The following is a 17,861-nucleotide window of genomic DNA, read 5'->3' as shown; positions in this document are numbered from 1 at the left end:
CTTGCAGGGAGAACTTTCTCCTTTTTCATTGGGGAGGTTTCTATTTTAAACCCTCTTGAGAAGAATGGGGGCTGAACCTACCTGATTTCTTCTATTTGAGGAAATTGGTACAATGTCACCTTATAGACTAGGGTTTCCCAACCGTGGCAACTTTAAAATTGGTGGAGGACGTCCACTCCTAGAATCCCCTGCCAACATGAGTGTTGAAATCCATCTACCTTAATTAACAAAGATTGGGAAGCCTGCTGTTGACTGTCTGCTGGCCAGATTCTGCTTTAAGATTTTGCCTCTAGATATTTTTGCTGGAAAAATCATTTCCTGTAAGTCTTTTTTTCTATCTCTGTTTTTTTTTATCTTGAGGACATGCTAATCAATCACTTAGAGGACACATCTGCAATCTGTTGGATTGGACGATCTTGATACCAAAGCTTACCAAGATATGGTGGAGCAAAACAACATTAAAAGATCAACAGCTGTTCTTTTAGTATTAGATTCCAGGAATCCAGGCTTGGTTTTAGTCATGATCAGTTAACTATGCTAAGGTCCAAACAGCCTGAAAAATTATTGTTCTCCTTGTGGAGTTATTTAAGCTATATAGATAGATTGGAATGTAGATCTCAAATTTGTAGAATCTAAGGCATCTGAAAATTGGGTCTTATAAAGGACTAGATAATGACTTGCTGGGTCATCAGTTCAGACATAATTACTTATATAAATGGAGAAACAGAATGAATAAGAGTGAGCAAAAAAAAAAAAAAAAAAGAAATGGGAGCAAGAGAGACTTCTGATTTCCAGCTGACACCCCCATTGTATGTGGGAATCTGGCAGGGAATATTACAAATTTTCCTTCTTCCCTTCCTTCTTCCATCCCTCCCTCCCTCTCACCTTCCTTATAAGGGTGCAGAACTTTATATTTTCCCTATTAAATTTCATCTTGTTCGCTGCTTAAGCCTGCTTTTTTTTTTTAAATCTCTCTTTCATTTTAAATCAGCATTTTTCAGACTTGGTAACTTTAAGATGCATGGATTTGAACTCCAAGTGTGCTGGCTGAGGAATTTTGGGATTTGAAACAAATATGTCTTAAAGTTGCCAGGTTTGAAAAATATTGACCTAAAGTATCGGCAACTCAGTGATGGGATTCAAAAATTTTTACTACCAGTTCTTTGGGCAGGCTTGGTGTGGGTGGCAGCGGAAGGATACTGTAAAGTCTCCAGTCAGAGGTGGGATTTGCCGGTTTTCTGAACTAATCAAAATTTCTACTACTGGTTCTCCAGAACCGGTCAGAACCTGCTGAATACCACCTCTGGGGAAACCCCTCATAATTTGGTGTCTTTTGCAATTTTTATGAGCCCTCGCTACCTTCGTCCACATCCTTGATGAAACTGTTGAACAGCAAAAGGCCAAGAAACCAGCAAGGACATTCCCTTCAAGTTAAAGTAGAGCTACTAACGAGCAATGTTAACACCAGTGAGCTCAGGTGGTTAGTCTGTGATTTCAGGGTATACAAACCAGAACATTGGATTAACTAAGTAAATTATGTTTCAACTAACTATGGGGAAGTAGGTTGCATAGTATTGGCTGTGTTATGTCCCTCTATTTTTTGGAAGCTGAACTAGATACTGAATGATGGAAAACAAACAAGAAGACATTGATTGTGATGATATCTTTGGTCATCTGACAAAATCTACCTAATAATAAAATATCCTGCAAAAGGGACAGCACTACACCATCAATTACCTGAAAGGTGTCTTTTTTTTCTTTTCTTTGAAAGGCAACTGGACTGTTCTTTCCTTGAGGAAGAAGAAGAAAATGTTTCAGTGCTCATTCAAGAAGCTTCATCAGTTGTGATGGCGGATGGATGGAAGGACAGGTATTGACAGTTGAGACTGGATGATGGGGGGAGGGAAGGATGGGTACTGATAGGATGGTGGGAGGGTGGATGACTGAGAATCTTCACAGACAGCCAATTACCTGCTTACGTTCAATTTTCAAATTGCTAACTGTTGTTGCAGCTGGTGCAGTCCAACCACATCTAGTTTGAAAAGAAGCTCGTTCCACTTGAGCAAAAAGGAAACTGCCCAAACAGCAGAGGAACAAAATACCAACTCCTAATAAAATGATTTTGGAAAACTGCAAGAGAAGGACCAACTTGACTGTATCTTGGATTGATTACAAGAAGGCATTTGACTCCCTGCCAATGATTTGGATAATCAAGTACCTAGAAATAACAGGAGTCAGTAGAAACATCAGAAGCTTTGTGCAAAGATCAATGGCACAATGGAGAACAAAGTTGCTGTTCAATGGTGATAGACTGAGAGAGGTTAATATCAAGAGAGGAATCTTTCAAGGAGACTAACTATCACTGCTGCTGTTTGTCATTGCATTGATTCCTTTGTCAACAATACTGAACAAGGCAGGCTATCAAATATCAAAAACATCCACTGGGCAGATCCATGAACAATCTGAAACGGTATGGAAAAACTTCATTTGAAATAGAATTGCTGCTCAACGCAATTCATGGGTACAGCCAAAATAATGGAATCTGGACTGGATAATTATGCCACCCTCACCACCAACAGAAGAAAAATAGTGAGAATTAAAGGAATCAAAATGCCTTATGGAAATAACATCAAGAGTCTGGAGTAGATTACCACAAATAATGGCATCCTTCAAGCTTGCTGAAATCAAGAGGAAGGCTGGAAGTGAATGCTTCATGAGAGTGAAGAACACCTTAAAAACCAAACTCAGTGGGGAAATACCATCAAGATAATTAACAGATAGGCAATTCCAGCCATTACATACACAGCTGGAATAATAGACTGGACTCAAACAGAATAAAAAGCCCTGGCTAGGAAGACCAATAAATAATGAAAATGAATCAAATCCTTCATCCACATATTGATAATTGAAAAAGAAAAGAGGCTATTGGAAGAATATCCAAAGGACAATGAAGAAGTCTTACTGGGTACTTCAGAGACCAAACTGGTCTACAAGAAAGACCAAATGAAGAAAAGAGACATGGCACGACAAAATATTACCTGGCCAGTATGTAACAAAAAAGAAAAGACAGAACAGATACCAATAAGATCAGGCAAAGGCTAAGAGCAAAAGTTGAAGAAAGAGACAGTGGGGCTAATTGTGACTGACAAGAAGAAGAACAAATGAAAAGCCAGAATTAAGAATCCACAGATGGCAAGTTCTGTCTCTGCAAAGTGGTTGATGAAACAGTACTGCAGCAAGAGGATCACACAGACTGACTACAAACAATGGCATGGCAAAGTAGCAACAATGATGCATTGGAAGGTCTGCTAGAAATGCCATTTCTCTGCAAATAAGAATTGGTGGGACCATGAAATAGAGAAAGTCATAGAAAACGAAGACGCTAAAATGCTCTGGGAATTTAGAATTCCAACCAACAGGCATCGACTACAGAACGCTCCATACTTAATAATTGTCAATAAGAAAGACAAAAAAAAGTCTGGATAGTGGTTGTTGCAGTGCCTGGAGAAAAGAAAGAACTAGTACCTTGTAGAAGAGAAGAAAAAGAACTGAAGAAAATCACAAAATACAAAAACCCGTAAATAGAAGTAGAATGACTGTGGCAAAAGAAAGTGACAATAGTATCAATATAATAGAAGCCTTGGGGTACTATGGCAAAATATTTGGCACACTACTTGAACACTACCTGCATTGGCCATATCATCATCAGTCAATTGCAAAAGGCTGCTTTACCTGCAACAGTTTACATCCTGCAGTAATACCTTTAATATTATTGATCAACAGCATCTGCCTATTGCCAGGTGCTTGGGAAGGTGGCTAAAAAAGCCAAATCCAATCTAAACATTTTGCCGACTATGCCACCAACTATAATTACCTGAAGGTAATATGATAATGCAGGAATGGTCCTCCTTAAAGCTTTGCGCAGTCTTCCTATGGAATTCAGTTGGAACCCGTGATTTTTATAAGTCAGTGTTTAAAGGTCAGAGCCTTGTGAAAACCCATCCATAAATAATGGTTTACTCAACAAACCGTGGTTTGGCTCTCTATAGCTAAACAAAATATGTGAAGCAAATGGGTTGCTGGGATCTTCTTTCACCAGCTTCAAAGTTTTCATCAGTTTTAGAAACCAAGATCTCCTCTTTTTTTTTTTTTTAACTTTTTAGCATTGAGAGTAGGACCATGATGCTACTTTTTAGCATTATGGGACCATGATGGCTCAGCTGGAAAGATGACGGTGTGGGTTCGAGGCCTGAGTGCCATGCAAGGGTGAGTTCCTGTTACTTGCCCCAGCTCCAGCCAACCTAGCATTTGAAAGCATGCAAAATGCGAGTAGACAAATAGGTACCACTTTGGTGGGAAAGTAACAGTGTTTGGCACATCTTGGCATATAGTCATGCCGACCACACAACCACAGACAAGTGTCTACAGACAATGCTGCCTCCCTTGGGTAAGAAATGGAGGTGAGCATTGCCCCCTAGAATCAGACATGATTGGACAGGAAAACCTGTACCAAAGATGGATAAACCTACCCCAAATATGAGTAGATAAACAGGTACCACTTTGGTGGGAAGGTAATGGCATTCCTTGCACCTCAGCATATAGTCATGCTGGCCACATGACCAAGGAAACATCTCCGGACAACATTGGCTCCCTTGATTAAGAAACAGAGAATCAGACACGACTGGAGAGGTGAAACCTTCACCTTTACGTGGAGGTTTAGACACACAAAATCCTTCCAAGGCCATCTTGTTTCAAGGAGCTAATTATATTAACAGCAAGAGGGCTGAGAGGGAAGTATACAGGTAGGGCACAATGCCTGACTGATCCTGAGTTCAGGCACCATTTACCAGTGCATCCTTCCAAGTCAGGTCAGGTCATCAGATGTTTATTTATTTATTGAATTTATATTGCCGCCTATTTGCCCATGGCGACTCGATGCAGCTTAACAGAATGTAAAACCATATTTAAAATAAAAAACAATAAAAACTGACAGAAAGAATCAAATAAATTAATAAAGTAAATAGAACAAAATCTGGAAAAAAATAAATAAAAAACCACCCCCAACTCTCACTCCCTGCCCCGATGACAACACATCATACAAGCCATTTGATGGGCTCCATCCAGGGGTGGGATTCTACCAGTTCGCACCTATTCGCTAGAACCGGTTGTTAACTTTCTAAGCAGTTCGGAGAACCTGTTGTTGGAAGAAATTACTGGGCTAATCCTGTAAGGAAGGCAGGAAGGAAACATTCTGGTGTTGCTTACAGAAACTGCTTCTCTGTTAACCCTTATTACATTCTTGGCAGGACTAGACTTCCTGTCTCAGGAACGTCTCTGGAGTTTTTCCCCCCTCCTTTGCTGGTACTTTGATTGTGTGGAGTGACCATTCAAAGTTACAATGGCACTGAAAAAAGCGACATGACCATTTTTCACACTTATGACTGTTGCAGCATCCCCACAGTTATGAGAGGCCAGGTGAAGAGAGGCCAGGTGATGTGAGTGATATTGAGTTGGCCACACCCAGCCAATAACATGACCACCAAGCCATGACCACCCAGTCACATGACCACCAAGCCTCACCCACCATCTAAGCCACGCCCACAGAACTGGTTGTTAAAAAATTTGAATGCCACCCCAGCTCCATCCCACTCTGGGTTCCCCAGGCCCACTGGCAGAACCAGGTCTTCAGTGCCTTCCGGAAGAGTATTAGTGAGGAGCGCATTCTAATCTCTGGGGGGATGATGTTCCAGAGAGAGGGAGCCACCACAGAGAAGGCCCTTCTTTTGGGTTCCACCAGGTGTATCTCCCTCAGGGATGGGACCCACAACATTCCCTGCCTTCCCCTCTAATGCGTCGGGTAGATGTGACCGGCAAGAGACATTCCCTCAGATAACCCGGACCCAAGCCAGGAAGGGCTTTAAAGCATCTTGAATTGTACCCGAAAGCAAATCAGCAACCAATGCAGCTCCTGCAGGAGAGGTGAAACGTGCACACTGGGGTCTGCACAAAACCATGTGGGCTGCTGCGTTTTGCACCAACTGGAGCTTCTGGATGCTCTTTGAGGGCAGCCCCATGTAGAGCATGTTGCAATAATCAAGATGGGAAGTGACCAGGGCATGAGTGACTGTGAGTAGGGACCGTTGGTCCAGGAAAGGGGTAACTGGTGCACAACTTGCAGTTGCGCAAAGGCCCTCCTGGCCATGACCTCCACCTGCTCTTTGAGCAGGCGTTGTGAGTCCAGGAAAACTCCTAGATTATGCACAGGGTCTGTTTGGGGTAGTGCCACCCAATCCAAGACCAAAAGTGGCAATTCTCCCTGAGCCAACGGACCCCAAACCCAGAGCCACTCGGTCTTGCAAGGGTTTAGTTTCAGCCCGTTAATCTTAATGAAAGAGAGACTTCAATTATATCATCTTATCACTGGAAAGGAAGCATTGTTTGGGGTCAAGATTACATCATCTCAATTAGTCCTTCAAGTAATTTGCTTCTTTTCAAGCCCCAAGGAAGGGTACATTCACTACAGATAATTAATATTCTGGTTAATTGACTGTACCCCAAAATTCACGGAGGTGCTTTGAGAAGGCAAAGAAAGAGATGCCATTTGGACAGCTTTTTAAGGTGGCTACGAAGGCTATTCAGACCAAAGAGGACCTACTTGGAGAAGCTTCTGGACTGCTTCTGTCACTGATGGGAGGGGCAAACAAGTCAATACTGCAATCATGAGCACACAATTGAAGCCCGACATCCTTTTACAGATAGTCCTCGACTTATAGCAATAGTACTTGGACTTATATACAGCTTCACAGTGCTTTACAGACCTCTCTAAGCAGTTTTACAGAGTCAGCCTGTGGCCCCCAACAATCTGGGTCCTGATTTTACCAACTTCAGAAGGCTGGAAGGCTGAGACAACCTTGAGCCGGTCAGGATCGAATTGCTGGCAGTTGGCAGAATTAACCTGCAATATGGCATTCCAACCACTGAGCCATCATGGCTCTTATGGCCATAATTGGGTCCAAAATTTCTGTTGCTAAATGAGATAGTTAAGCGAGTTTTGCCCCATTTTATGACCTTGCTTTCCGCAGTTATTAACCGAATCAATGCCTTTGTTAAGTTAAGTTAACACGGTGTTACTGTGTTATTAACTGGCTTCTTTGTTGACTTTGTTTATCAGAAGGTCACTGTCAGCTCCTACGGGAGGTCACTGAAACTGGTTCAATAAAACACTTTACTCAAAGTCTTCATGTAGCAATGTGTGTTTATTTTGGCTTCCTCCAACAGCAGCAACAAACGGAAAGTCCGAGTAAAGCCAGCGCTGAGAGCGTCTGCCTCTCAGCGCTTTTTATAATCCCCGTCCACCCCCAATAATTAGCTAACATCCGCCCCTAGCAAGCACCCAACATCCATCTACAGCAATCTCGCGCGCCACCACCCAACTCTAATTCTAACCACGGTGCAAATCCCCAGATAACACCTCCCCCCTCCCCGGGTGTCCTTCCACCCCAATCCACCCGATATCCCCTATATGAAACGCTGACCAGCTGATATTATATCCCAAAATGTTTCCCATCTGGTCGCGCTGAGAAGAGGGAGAGGCATTGTGCTTAGAGAGTCGCAAAATGCTGGACAGCTGACAAGGCAGTTTCCCAGCCGGTCGTACCAAAGTAGGGAGAGGAGGTTGCGCCTGGCTTCGTCAGCTGTCATCGATTCGGGACCGTCAAGGTAGGCAACTCTCCCCCAACCATGATGACGTGTCGGGCTTCATTCCGTCAGCAGCGTTGTTGAAGCCCGATGGTCACAGCAGCTGATCATATGACCGCGGGACAGTGCAACCGTCATAAACATGAACCAGTTACCAACCATCCAAATTTTGATCACATGACCATGGGGATGCTGCAATGGTCATAAGCAGGGGTGGGATTCTAATGGTTTGGACCGGTTCAGTTGAACCCCTTGTTCCCATGTTCAACTCACTCTGAACCGGTTCGCTGTGACGAGGAAGTGGGGACGCCCGTCCGACCACCCCTGCTCTTTCCTGTGCTTTACTTCCTTTGTTTAGAGCCCAGCTGATCCACGCAGCAAAGCAGTCTGCCACGCCCCAGCTGTTTTCTTCACAGAGGCTGCAGTGGAAGGTAAGTATGCACTTGCCTTTTTTAAAACGGAGAGTGCATGCGGAGCATTTGCAAAGCGCGCAATCACCGAACCGATTGTTATACTGGTGGAATCCCATCCCTGGTCATAAGCCACTTTTCCCAGTTCCGTTGTAACTTTGAACAGTCACTAAATGAATGGTTGTAAATTGGGAACCATCTGTACATTCATGTGAAGCACATAAAGATGTTCAGCAACACTGGGACACCTCACCTTAACCAACACTGGGACACCTCACCTTGAATGTACTATATGACGAAGTTACACTGAGATTCCACACTCATCAATTAATAGCAAGTGAGTTTTAATAGGAACTCTATCAGGAAGTGAAGATGGGCTAAATACCTGCCATACTTCTGGCTCTTTAACTGTAACCAGGATCAGAACTCATTCATTCTCCCAATATATGTGGACCATTAGTGGTTGTGTGAAGCAGGCCTGGTTGACAAGTTGAATACCTGGGATGAATCAATGGATTAAATTAGTTTATATGCTACCCACTAAGAGAAGCTAACAAGAATAAGAACAAGGATAGAACAACATCTGAAGAGGAAATTATTAAATAATCTCTCTCTATATAAAAGCGAAATACCCCTTATCCATCATCACAAAATCTCCAGAACTGTAAAGCCTACAAATTTGGCACTTATGTCCCTCTTGGCTTCTAGGTGCTCACTAAGAAAGGATTTTTTGAAATGACGTGCAGTGCTCTATAGCGTCGTTTTGAGGGAAGGAGTTGAAACAGTTTATGTTCAGGATGTGAGGGGTCTGTAAATTTAGTACAGAACAGTTGAGCTAGGCCACACCCAGGCTCCTTGCTGTCTCCTTTTTGCTCACACAGCAAATACTGTTTCAGTTTCCAAACCGATGGATACTGGTAGGCAGAGGCAGATTTTTTTCCCCTTATTTTCCTCCCCAAAAATTAAGCCTGACCATATAGTTTCGCAGTGAAGCACGAGTATCAAGCTAGTAAATTATAAAAAGGTCAAATATACTATGCTGCAAATCAAGACATTGATTTATAACCTACAACCATCTCACCTAACTTCCTGGTGGGAATGACATCAGTGGAGGGCAGGTGACTTCACTGCATCATGATGCCATCACCCAGTGGCACCAATAGGGTCCTGGCATCAGTGATGCAAATAACAATATTTACAACATTTGTGCAATGAGGTCACAGCATGCACGACATCATGACGAGTTTTCTTGGATGCCTAGGATCAAGGGATGGTTTTAATGCTAAATGATGAGAATACTGGATCTCGCCAGCCTGAGGTAAATGACAAATCACTCCACAGTATAAATAAATTCAGAGTTGGCTTGGAGGAAAGTTTCAGAGTTATTAAGGAGGGATTTGAAAAAAAAGGGATCACACAGTCTGGAGACAGAAGGAAGTATGAGAAAGCAGCCCAAATTAACCTTGCTTTCATTTTGCTTGGCATAAGATAGGAGAATTTGGGATGGGTTTTCAAGAATGTGAAAGCATGAGCTACAACTGTGTGCTGTGCAGTGGAGTATTTCAAAATTGTCTACCACTGGTTTGGTGCGCATGGCTTGGTGGGCACGCTTTGCACACGTGCACACTTTGCCCTCTATGCTGGAGAATTTTGGGAGTTGGTCCACAAGTCTTAAAGTTGCCAAGTTTGAGGACCCTTGGGTTAAGGTATTAGGCTAAAGATCAGGAGACTGTGCGTTCTTACTCTGACTTAGGCATGAAAGCTGGCTGGGTGACTTTGGGCCAATCATCAGGAGATGAGTTTTAGTTCTGCCTTAGGCCAGTTAGATGACTCACCAGGAGACCATGAGTTCCAGTCCTACCTTAGTCATGAAAGCTGGCTGGGTGACTTTTATGTCAATCACTAGGGGACAGTGAGTTCTAGTCCCACCTTAGGCATGAAAGTCAGGTGGAGTTCTTCAGGCCAATCACCTGGAGATGACGGATGCTTATTCCACCTTAGGCATGAAAGCTTGCTGGGTGACTTTGCGTCAATCACTAGGAGAAAGTGAGTTCTAATCCTGCTTTAGGCATGAAAACTGGCTGAGTAACTTTGGACCAATTTTCCAATTCTGGACCAATTCTTAGAATTTGGCCTTCCCAAACAGGAAAATATATCAGCAGCTTCTACTGGTAGCCTTCACACCAATAATGCAAGAAATAAACATACATATACAAGGACACCATTGGGCAGAGAATACAGATAGTTCTCACTTAATGACTGGCTGTTTTATGACCATGTGAAGTTACAAGGCCACAGAATGGGTGGTTTATACCCCATAAAGCCATCATAAATGGCCATCGTAAATTATCATGTTCCTCCCCCCCCAAATGCACACACAAACACCAATCACATGATCCCATATCAGAAAGGTTAAGTTTATGACTCATCATGGCATTCCACAGTCACATAACCATGGCTCGTGATTTTTTGTCAGTTTCCAGCATTACAACCACTGAGAAAAAGGTGGGAAAATTACTTCTAGTCTTGTGGGTGTCTCAACTTATAATTATAGTCGTAAGTTGAAGTCTACCTGTACCAGTGGTGGTATTCAATTTTTTTTTACTACTGGTTCTGTGGGCGTGGCTTGTGGGCATGGTGTGTCTTGGTGGGCATGGCTTGGTGAGCACGGCAGGGAAAAGGATACTGTAAAATCCCAATTTCCACCCCACTCCAAGGGAAGGATACTGCAAAATCCCACTCCCTCCCCACCCCACTAACCTGCTTTCCAGCTCTGTTCTCCTGTGCAAGGCAATCAAAGAAGACCCAGCCAATCAACTGGGACTCAGTGGGAGGCAGAGAAGAGATGGGGGCGGGGCCAGTCAGAGGCGGTATTGCCGGTTCTCTGAACTACTCAAAATTTCCTCTACCATTTCTCCAGAACTGGATGAATACTACCTCTGACCTGTACCATTATGTACTTATGATGGATGCAAATTTGAATATTGCAACAATTGGACAATGAATTCATCATACTGTCCTGAGTCACTGGATAATGAGATGGATGGCCTATCAATTTAATTAATAAATAAAAATAAAATGTCCTGTTTTCTCCACCGGTAGAGAACATGCTGGGCCTGTTTTGAACATGATTCAGAAGAATACCCTTGGATCAAAAATGAGCCCGCTGTGTTTCCTTAACTTAATGGTTCCTAACCACAAAGCGGTATGTCAAACCTTGCATCATCTCCTACCACCCGTAAACCTTGTTAGCAGCTGAATGTGTGAACTAGCTTCTTTGCTGAATAATACTTTCAGTGTAATTATGCGCAAAGGATGATTGATGTCAGTCTTTTAAGGTAAGCTTGATCAAGAAACAGACACTGCTGGGATTCTAAGACTGCGACTCTATGGTTGGTTGAGGAATTCTGGGAATTGAAGTCCACCTATCTTAAAGTTGCCGGGGTTTAGAAACACTGGCCAATCTGGAACGCCAGTTTTTGAGAAGACTTTATGAGGGACTATGTCAGAAATTTGTCTTTGATACCAGGTCTTTAATGTGTATGGTTTTAATATATTTATGTATTGTGCTGTTTTATTATTGATATTGCTTCAATTGCTGATTGACAGCTGCCCACACTTTGATATAAGTTGGGCACCTATATAAATGTTTTAAATAAGTAAAATAAATACGTTTCCCACCACATCCTACTTCTGTTGCTTGCGTCCTGTTTAGATTGTTCTGGTGCTTTTCTGAGGCATCTCTTGCCTAGTGATTTTCTTTTTTAAAGAAAAATAAAAGCAACAACATAGGCATTAAAGTTGCTCTTTTGAAGCCTTTATTGATATTCAGATCTTTTATCAGCAGGTACAGAGAATGCTGTGTTCTAATCTTGTTGTATCTGAGGTGCATGGAGACATAACTTAACTGTCATTTTAAAAGGTTTCCTTTATTGATTTTTGGATGAGACCAAAGCTGGGCAAAAGCGAACAAAAAAGAAATAATAATTTAAAAACCCACAAAACACTGCCTTCCAATTGCCAATATATGCTGATAAAATTTCTATTTCTACCTTTAAATCATGAGCTACCTGTAAGAAAATTATGTTTAAGCAAACCTTGACGTGTGAAAATCTGCAATACATTGACTGCTAACAAGAAGTTCTCAACTTTCAACCCTTTGTCTAGCTATTGTTAAAAGTTATAACAACACTGAAAAAAATTGACTTAAGTCTGGTCCTCACATGTATAACCAGGGCAGCATGCACAGTGATGCGTGGTCAAAATTTGGGTGCTTGGCAACCATATATTTTACAGCAGCTACAGTTGTATGTGAATACCGTTTACAACCTTCCCAACAAGCAAACTCAATGTGGGAAACTGGTTTTGCTTAATGACCGCATGATTGACTTAATAACTGCAGTGATTCATATAACTACGGCCAACACATTTGTAAAAACAGGTGCAACTCACTTGACAACTACCATGCTTAGCAACAGAAATTCTAGTCTAACAGTGGTGATAAATTAAGGGCTGTCTGCATTAGAGCCTCTGTGGTGCAGTGGTTAGAGTGCAGTACTGCAGGCTACTTCTGCTGACTGCCGGCTGCCTGCAAATTGGCAGATTGAATCCCACCAGGCTCAAGGTTGACTCAGCCTTCCATCCTTCTAAGGTGGGTAAAATGAGGACCCAGATTGTTGGGGGCAAGAGGCAGTATGTGCTATTGCTATTGCCATATTCATATGATGTGCTAAATTTGAATTAACCCATAGTTTGAGGTTGCACAATACTTTGAAGCCAAGGTGAGCCAAGGGAATTGGATTTCTGCAGCATGTTCAGCCACCAAATCTAACTAAGATTAATATTTATCGAGCTTAGCATGTTGTAAAAATAAAAGTGTGTGAGAACTTTAACTCTTCTGGTTAGGTGGGAAGGATGAATGTTACCAGAATGAAGTGCAAAATTGGAAGAGGCATCTGATAGGATCTTTTCAGTCTAGCAAGTTGTATGTTAATAAAATGTGTTAACCTGAATAATCTGGCTTCCGCATTGACTTGGCTTGTTAGACGGTTGCAGAAGGTAATCACATGACCCCTGAGAACACTGCAACCATGTTAAATACATGTCAACTGCCAAGTGTCCAAATGTTGATCATATAACCATGAGGTTGTTACAAGGGCTGTAAGTATTAGTCATTTTTTCCAATGCCGTTGTAACTTTGAACGGTTACTAAACCAACAGTTGTAAGTCAAGGACTACCTGTAGATTGTTTCTTATTTTGGAGTCTACTGGAGGGACATCAGCTATGACAATGTCCTTGGTCATACTTACCTAAATGGTGTTATTTGGTCTGAAAGGGCAAAGACTATCTCTAGGGCCCTTTCCAATCCTGCTATAAAAATAGGTATGAGGATTACACATGAGAAAAAGAAAAGAGAGTAGTGTGTCACACATTCCCCCCTCCTTTCCCCTTTCCTTCTGCTTCCGACACTTCAGTATTTGGCAGTTCCTGCCAAATGTGCCAGAAATTCTTCTCCGTTCCAATTCTCCTGCATTCCAACCAGAGAAGTTCCCAGAAAGCCAGTTGGAAAAGTAAAGAGAGATGAATAGTGAACAAGAACAACGCAAAAGAACATCAGGGAAGAAAGATTGGAGACGACAGAAGAAACTAATCCATAAATGAAAATATCACCTCGATCCTTTGTGTGGGCTTTTTGACATTTTCAAGAGTGCATTAATTTCAGCAGCTCAAGAGGCTTCGTTAATGAAGTGGTCAGGGAGCTCAACACGCAGCACCCGCTCCTTCCTCTTGGGTGAAAGGCTTGGGTCGATACCTTTATTCCGCCTGGCCCAGTCTCCTTGGGGACCGCATTCAGAAGGAATTACTCCAGCTTTGGTGAATTTCCAAAGTTCCCCAGCTCTTCACAACAGATTTTTTTTTTTTTAAACGGTGGTCATTGACTTTGCACAGACCAATTAGGTGATGCGAGCAACATTCGCATCTCCTGTGATGTCCATGTCATGGTCCTTGATGTTTCCGTGATCAAAAGAAAACTTAGCACCTTCTAAGAAATTAAAATGTTGTTTTAAGCCAGAAGTTTGCCTTCCCTCCTGCCTGCTTGCTTTCTCCCAGCCTTTTCCCCAGCTGATCATATATTTCCTTTAGTGGAATTCAAGTGCAGGTAGTCCTCAGCTTAAGACCACAACTGGGCCCAAAATTTATGTTGCTAAGTGAGACATTTGTTAAGTGAGTTTTGCCCCATTTTATGACTTTTCTCGGCTCTTCTGTAGCTAACTGGGGGGCTAGAATGAAGGTCGTCTGGTTCTCACTTACAGACTTATATGGGAACCACTTCATCTTCCCTTCTGTTGTTCAAACACTCGTCCAACTGAAGATAAGAATCACATCCTTTGACAAGCAAATCAATATTGTCTCTTGGAATATCACCCTGGACTTTCCCATCAATCTCCATAATTCTATACCGATGTCTCAATTCAGAGTTAGGGCATTGTTCTTTTCCTTTTGTTAAACTGGAGGCATTAATATGTAGGAACGTAGCAACTATAAAAACCTAGCAAACAGATAAGAATTGAGCTTTGAAGAAAACTTACAGGTAGCCCTCGACTTATGGCAACTGAGCCCCAATGTATTTTGCTAAGCGAAACAGTTAGGAAAATCAGTTTTGCCACAATTGTTAAGTGAATCACTGCAAATGTTAAATTAGTAACATGGTTGTTAAGCAAATCTGGCTTCCCCATTGACTTTGCTTGCCAGAAGGTCGCAAAAGGTGATCCCATGACCCCGGGACATTGCAGTTGTCATAAGCATGAGCTGGTTGCCAAACGTCTGAATTTTGATCATGTGTAAGTCATCTAGTCCAACCCCCCGCCCAAGAGGGAGACCCTACACCATTTCTGACTGATGGCAGTCCAATCTCTTCTTGAAAGTCTCAAGTGATGAAACTCCCACAACTTCTGAGGGCAACTTCTGTTCCACTTTTTTCAGTGCCGTTATAACTTCAGTCACTAAGCAACTGGAGGTAAGACTGAATATCAGTCCAAGATCAAGGCTGTAGGACGCAACATTTTAATATCCCCCAACCTGATTCACAATTTCTGGATTTGTATCCAGGACAGAGATTTGATGCTCTAGATTTGTTTGTAGCAATATGCTATCAAGATAAAATAAAAGAGCACAGAAAAATGTCCAAATTGTGTATAAGTCCTCGACTTCTGACCAGTTGCTTAGCGACTGTTCGAAGTTCTGACACTCCTACCTGAGGAGTACTTGTGATCCAGATTTGAAGTTCTGCAGAGAGAGTTCCCCCTGTGATTGTGTGACTGCACCTCAGGTGCTCAGTGGCTAGGGGACATTTAGCAATAGCTTTAGCAATAGCAGTTAGGCTTATATACCGCTTCGTAGTACTTTATAGCTCTCTCAGAGCGGTTTTAGGGAGTCACTGTGTTAGCCCCAACAATCTGGCTCCTCATTTTATCCACCTCAGAAGGATGGAAAGATGGAAGGATGGATCAACCTTGAGCTGGTCAGGATCAAACTGCTGGCAGTGGGAAGAGTAAGCCTGCAATACCACATTCTAACCACTAGAGCTTCTGACAATTTGCAGCATGCTGCAGTCACGTGGCCACGTTTATGGTGGTTTTGCTAAACACCGTAATTTACTTCTGCTTTTTGCCAAATCATGCACATAGCAAATTATTGCCCTTAACAACCATAGTATTCACTCAATGACTATAGATTTACTTAATGACCATGGTGATTCAGCCACCAGAAGGTTGTAAAATTGGGTCAGTCACAATGCTGACTTGTTTTACAACCATCATGAGTTACAACCATGATAAGCAGGTTCCATTATGGCTGAAACCTGAGGACTACCTGAACTAAATAGCCCATAAAATAAGTTCGTAGGGAGGATTGCATCCAAAAATCACTTAACATTTTCAAGAGGATTTTTGACACCTCCTCCTCGTCACCTCAACAAAGTTAATAGCAAAATCATAAACTGAATAGAAACAAAATGAAATTCGCTTTGAATAATTTAAATGCAGCTGAAAGCCAAACAGAATAATCAAAGCTTCTCAAAGCTTTGAATCATCAAAGCTGATCTGTGGGAAAATGTTGCAATCCAGATACTTGATTAGATGTCAAAGTTTAACTAGAATTAACAGAATAATCTTCTCCATGTTATTGGATAGGACGCCCGATAAGCTTGTGAATTGGTGACATTTCAAAGTAGAATTCTAAAATAAAACCTCTCCTGTCTATGGTCACTCATTCTGAATTTCAAAGAGCCGTGAACAACTTCTTATCACTTTTCTCGGCTCAAGTTTTCATAACAACTTCACACCTGTGGATTGGCTCAGCTCAGATTGGACATATGGTAGGGGTTTCTGCAACATTTAATCTAACAGCGTTTTGAGTGGGAACTTCAGATCCTGCCTCGCTTTCCTTGTTATCACTTTCCCTCAATAAAAGTTTCCTCTTGAAATAATATATTTTGTGGACAGTGTTTTGATTGGGTCAATACACTTTTTACACAATGCTAACAATAATAGTACAGTTAAATATACATAATCCTGTCTTCCAACTTCTAACCATAACATACACATTTTAATTATAATAGATTCTTTTATATATCAGTGTGTATAATATTTAATATTACTTTCCCAATTTGTACTCATCTTCCCCCCACTCCTTTGTTGGGATTCTTCTACATTTCCATCTTTGTCTTTAAACAATACCATTCTCTCTCTATGATTCTTTATCACTTTCTTCATAAATACATTTAAACATCAATAACATTTCTTCACACAATGTATTTGTTGTCCTCTTCTGAGTTACTAATATTTTAATATTTTAAAAATCCTGAGTATTCCACCATCGTCCCAATATTTCAATTTTCTAGAAACATCAATAAGGCCAATTATTAATAAGGTTTAATCAGTCCCTGGATGATATTTCCAAGAACCTAAATTTATAGTCCTTGAAAGTTATAAGTTTCAATATATATATTTTTACACACTGTTAATAATAATAATACAGTTTATACCTAATCATAGTCTTCCATCTTCTAACCTTAATATGCTTATTATTATAATAAATTCTATTATATATTGATATGTGTACTGTTATTTTCCCAATTTGTACTTTCTACTTTTTTCTTTTTTAAAAATTTTTCTTTTAATCTAAAAAAACAATTTTGCTTTCTTGAGGGGAGAGAAGAGGAAAGTGCTTACATTAGGCAGGGTCTCCAAAAGTGGTCAACTTGGAGAAGCATTGCTCTACCGAGGGGACCCTGCAAACCAGGTTCAACACGGCAGTGAACATGGGGAAGGGAGAGCTGGGGGTAAACCTCCGTCATGACCCAGGCTGATGCAGCTTCTGCCTGCTTGATCAAGGAATCAGCCCCCTTGGAAGACCCCGCGAAAGCCCAGGTGATCTGTTGGCATAGGGAAGAAAGAATAGCTGGGATGGGAGGACCAAAGGAATCACTTTCACCCAAGGCAGCTGGCAGCAGGGCTGGAAATGCAGACTAGAAGCCCTCTACGACCTGTATGAGGAAACAGAGCCAGAGGGTCACCTCAATAAGCATGTCATGCACTTTGTGTTAGAGGTTTTCCAAGACTTGTCAGCCCGAGGCCCCCTAGACTGTGCAGAAGGGGGAGACAAGAGGCAGAGGGATCAAGCGATGCCAGACAGGTGAACTCTCCCACCCTGGGAGCTGCAGACAATGCTACGGGGGCAGATGGGGCAGT

Source organism: Notechis scutatus, chromosome Z, assembly GCF_049901735.1.
Source record: "Notechis scutatus isolate UNSWTSFEM ecotype Mainland chromosome Z, rNotScu1.2, whole genome shotgun sequence".
Lineage (NCBI taxonomy): Eukaryota > Metazoa > Chordata > Lepidosauria > Squamata > Elapidae > Notechis > Notechis scutatus.
This window is presented reverse-complemented; position numbering follows the sequence as displayed.